The following is a 5,136-nucleotide window of genomic DNA, read 5'->3' as shown; positions in this document are numbered from 1 at the left end:
AGCATTTCTGAAATTTGAGAAACCATTTGAGAAATTACGATCGTATTTTGTTTCCCGATTTGTGTTGAATAAAGTTATGAAATTACAAATTTTCAAATAAAACACAGAGATGGGATCATTTCCTATTCTCTCATACCAAAAGTACTGTCACGTGCTGGCGCCACCTGCGACAGGACCACGCCCACCTGTCAGTGGAATCGCCGTCACCTGCCACGGGCTCATGGACAGCGAGATATCAGCGCCGCCAGCGCACACCTAAGTGTCAGTCTGTCCCTTGATGCTGCTTCGCTCATCAGTCCCTGAGATACTGACTCGCTTGACTATTGGAAATCCCGCAGAATCGTTTGTCCTCTCCAGCCCGGTCGTCGCTCTAGCGCCAGCTGTTCCCATCATCCCCTTCCACAATAAAGTCTGTCGCTACGCACTTGGCTGTACTGTCCGATCCCTTACAAGTACACGTACCAAGACATACAACTGTTGCAAAATAGTCGCCCAATCGATAGGTGATACCGTTTGAAAGAACGAGCGCCGTCAGTGTTCGATCAGGTACCTACAATCCTGTGCGCCAACAATGTTTAAAGTAAAAAAGACATTAATGAACACAAAATACTCGTTTAAACCTTCTATTTAAGTTGAGTCCTTGTAAGTATAGTAAATCTATGAAGGTCTATTGTTTGTATTAGAAGGAATGGTTGCTGCAATTTGAGTGTGAGAACGCCTGTGAATTTGGTTGACCAGCAGTGGGGTGGCCCGGTTTGACCCAGATTATCAGCTCTCTCTTTCTTCTCTTCAGATGGAATAAATATTTCGCCTTTTACTAAAGATTTCCGTGGGGAGGAAATATAAGAGGCTATCTCAATATTTTTGATGCTCTGCGAAAGCGTAGCATTCTTTCTCTGTTAAAATATCAATATCGCAACGGATAGCCACCTATATCATTCTCCGCGCGACAGTCATACGTTCACATAATTCATACCGACACATATGTGAACATGTTCACATAAACAGAGAAATTATGCCGAGTGCAGACAGACAATCACGTTTAAGCCCTCGTTTATCAATGTAGTTTAATGTCTGGTGGTACCCATTTGAATGGGCACATGTCAGTCTATTGCAATTTGGCAAAGAATATTGTTATTGAATAAAAACCAATAACCACCCCACCAATAAGCACTCCTGCTCCTCACATCAAAGAACACGGACTTGAGAAGATCCGTCGCGCTGTGCTTCGTTGAAACGTGGCTTGACGGACGCACCCACCACCACGCCGTGGAGTTAGCTGGGTTTCGGCTATTGCGTGCAGATCGCAGCGCGGAGTTCACTGGAAAATCAATGGGAGGTGGTCTCTGTTTCTATATTAATGAACGTTGGTGTACTGATGTCACGGTGTTGAAAGAGTCTTGCAGCCCTCTCTTAGAAACACTTTTCATGAACTGCCGGCCGTTCTATTCACCACGGGAGTTCTCCTCGATCGTCATGGCGGCTGTTTACATTCCACCGCACGCACGTGCGAGTGAAGCCACGCAGATGCTGGCTGACCAGGTGTCAGACATGGAGAAACTTCTACCAAATTCACTAATCATTGTTCTGGATGATTTTAACAGGGCGAACCTCGCACATGAACTCCCCAAATACAGACAGCACATAACGTGTCCCACCAGAGGGGCACAGACACTGGACCACTGCTACACCGTCATTAAAGATGCATACCACTCTGTGGCTCGTGCGGCTTTAGGACTCTCGGACCACTGTGTAGTTCGTTCATCTGATCCCGGCCTACAGGCAGAAATTAAAGACTTCTAAGCCTATTGTGAGGACTGTGAGGAAGTCGACAGTGGAGACAAGGCAGGACATCCAAGCTCGCTTTGACTGCACCGATTGGGGAGTTTCTGAAGCTGCAACTTCAGACCTGCATGAACTCACTGACACTGTCACATCATACATCAGTTTTTGTGAGAATCTGTGTGTGCAGACTAAGACCTTCTGCACGTATGTTGTAAATTTTAGCCTGCATGTGTCTCTGCATGTTGCCTTAGAACACCGGGCCGGCAGCAGTGGGATTACGCATAGGTTATTTGTGCTGGACAGGGAGGTTTAGTTTCAGTAATGTATAGGTACCTAGAATGTAGAAGGGCCAGTTGTCCGTGACCACAAAAGAACCGAGTAGATGGCCTTTTAGGGACAACGAAAACAACAAGTATACTGAGAGTCGAACCGCAGCTGTTATTCAAAGCGATATAAGAGTATAAGAGATACGATGCCTGGGAGACGAGAGGGAGCAGCTAACATCTTTGCTTTTGGGTCACTCGAATATTTGGAGAAACTTCACTCTGACATCGGTTGAATAAAATATTTTCCCAATCAGCCGTGTGTCACTGAAGTGTTCCTTCTCTCAGCCAGCCATCTTCCACCAAGTGTTTTTTTTGGAGACCAGCGGAGCAACAAAGACAATTCACCACACGTACAACAACGACAAACCTTGTTTTACACCGAACCTCAGGAGGCTGCGCAAAGTCAAGGAGGAGACCTACAGGAGCAGCGACCGGGACCTGTTCAAGCAGACCAGAAACACACTGAACCGAGAGGTCAGGAAAGCCAGCAAGTATTACGGGGAGAGCCTGGAGAGACACCTCTCTGCCAATCCTGATCCCTCAACAGTGTGGAAAGGTCTGCAGAGCATCACGGGCTTCAAATAACGAACCCCCTGTCCTGTGGAGAGCCCAAGGCTTGCAAACCAGCTAAACAGGTTCTACTGCAGGTTTGATCGGTCCTCCCACACAACAGGACCTCCTGCAGCACAATCCACATACTCACCTCCCCCCACAACCGCTCTGTCCACTCCTCCACCGCCGTTGTCACCTACTCTCTTGCAGAGGCCGCGCCCGCACTCCAGATCCGCGAGAAAGAAGTGTGCCACATGTTCCGGAGACAAAACATCAGGAAGGCACCGGGCCCAGACGGCGTGTTACATTCCTGCTTGAAAGTCTGTGCTGAACAACTAGCACCCACCTTTGCACGGATCTTCAACCGTTGCCTCGGATCTATTGACAACAATGGACTTTGTTCGCACTTGGTAAGTTCTCCTTTAATATAAATTCATATTGAAAATGGCTAAGGATAGCCCCGAGGCTAAGAACGTGCAGTGTGAAAAGCCCTAAAATGTGATAGGATGTTAGGAGTCATCAGCAGTAAATATGCAGTCAATTTTGGCTTTAGAGATTACACATGACTAATTTACGTTACAGAGAGTAGCTACAGTAACTCCTGGTTTTGTCTTACCGTTGTCAGGGTCCGGGGTGGTGTACCTCCTTTTTCCACAGGGAGCAACCGTGAGCAGAGTGGCAGAGGACCCAGTTGGAGCTCATCAGGCCCGTTAAAGGAGGGCTCTTAAGGAGCATGCTGTCAATTGCTCGTCGTGTCCTACCTGTTGTGATCACCTCCACGGTTGTGCCTTTGGCTCCTCGATACCCTCTTGCTCATCGACGCCACGTTCTCCTGATCCTCAGGTCTGCTGTAAGATCTCCGCCATAGCCACGTCGTATCCTCTGACCAAGCCTTGTGTATTTTGTTGGCAGATTCCCTCCACGGCTCACCGCCAAGATCCACCCCGTCTGGCTGAACTCCACACGCTCCGCCGTTGCTGCTCCTTGCTCCTAGCGCAGATCCTCCCGCTCTGCCTCCACCGCATCTCCTCCAATAAACACTCATCACTCATTCTGAACTTCTGAGTTGGTTTCCTGCATGTGGGTCAAATCATTCGCCAAAACGATGACAACCGCCTTTCTCAGATATGTAGTAATCTAACATAAACGTTAGTCAAACAACCCTAACCCAATGCTAATAATAGTAGTTTCACATTCTTGTTGGGTGTTTCACTAGCATGTTGTGGGTAGTGGAATACCATTAAACAAGACCAAAGAGAGGATCATAGTGGTAGAGAACATTTATATTTGAAACACAATGACAACGTTACTGTTAGGGTTTTTCAGATTATCCTTATCGTATGATTATGTTGGAATGCAACCGGTAATAAATAAGATAGCTGTCCCATCCTACACAAGGTCGTAAAACACCCCCTGATATGTTTTGACTAGAGCACAAGGGCTTCCTATTCAGCCTACTCTTATCCCCACTCTGTTTCTCTTAATAAATATGCCCTTGCAGGAGGGAGAGTTTTAGACTTCACTTCTTCAACGTGTGAGCTCTCCACCTGCAGGTGTCTAAAAGGACTTGCTTGTCTCTCGTGTGGTTCTTGCAAAATAAGTTGGAGTGAGCAAATCTCTAACATTTTGGTGCCGAAACCCGGGATCCCTCATACCCGCTATCTGTCTGACGAAGAAGGACGTGCTGCATTGTCGACAAGACAGCGTCCATTAGGAGGACCTGGAGGAGAAAGTCCTGGGAAGAGAATTGTTAGAGATTCGCTCACTCCAACTTATTTTGCAGGAACCACACGGGAGACAAGTAAGTCCTTTTAGACACCTGCAGGTGGAGAGTCCATTTGTCGCTGTGCGTGCAGCGATGTTCGAATGGAGGTCTGAACTCTCCACCCTGCAAGGGCATATTTATTAAGAGAAACAGAGTGGGGGGATGAGTATGCTGAGTAGAAAGCCCTTGTCCTCTAGTCCAAACATGTCAGGGGATGTTTTACGACCTTGTGATAAAGAGGACAAGGTAGGGTATTTATTACCTGTTGCATTCCAACATAATCCTACGATAAAGATAACCTGGAAAACCCTGACAAGAATTCTTCGCTGGGCCAGCATCTTAGGTCTGCCTTCGCCTGACAGAGGTGGATTGACGGGACCCGGCAGTGCAACGAACCAGGGGACAAGTAAATTAAAGGCCCGAAGTTGTGTGATTGTGTTGTTGTTTGTGAAACACGTAAAAAACCACAGGTGCACAAAAGATACGGCTTCGGTTTATCCGAGCTATGAGATACGGCTTTGGTTTATCCGAGCTATGAGATACGGCTTTGGTTTGTCCGAGCTATGAGATACGGCTTTGGTTTGTCCGAGCTATGAGATACGGCTTTGGTTTGTCCGAGCTATGAGATACGGCTTTGGTTTGTCCGAGCTATGAGGCCTAAAAAAGTGCTAGAGTTTGTGTGATTGAGTGTGTGACTGGTAGGATAAA

At 47.2% G+C, this 5,136-nt stretch overlaps 1 long non-coding RNA gene and 1 other non-coding gene across 2 annotated transcripts; both read left to right on the top strand.

Moving 5' to 3' along the window:
• Positions 1-773: 773 nt before the first annotated feature.
• On the top strand, positions 774-888 carry LOC125984255 (U5 spliceosomal RNA). The gene has a single exon (XR_007486881.1). It is a non-coding gene; the product is annotated as a U5 spliceosomal RNA (small nuclear RNA).
• A 1,959-nt stretch (positions 889-2,847) lies between these two features.
• LOC137841069 (uncharacterized) lies at positions 2,848-3,721 on the top strand. The gene is made up of 3 exons (XR_011088417.1): positions 2,848-3,073; positions 3,289-3,506; positions 3,576-3,721. It is a non-coding gene; the product is annotated as an uncharacterized lncRNA (long non-coding RNA).
• Positions 3,722-5,136: the final 1,415 nt, after the last annotated feature.

The sequence above is a fragment of the Syngnathus scovelli genome, chromosome 16 (genome assembly GCF_024217435.2).
Source record: "Syngnathus scovelli strain Florida chromosome 16, RoL_Ssco_1.2, whole genome shotgun sequence".
Classification (NCBI taxonomy): Eukaryota; Metazoa; Chordata; class Actinopteri; order Syngnathiformes; family Syngnathidae; genus Syngnathus; species Syngnathus scovelli.
The sequence above is the reverse complement of the archived record's forward strand: the minus strand, read 5'-3'. Positions and strand labels throughout refer to the sequence as shown.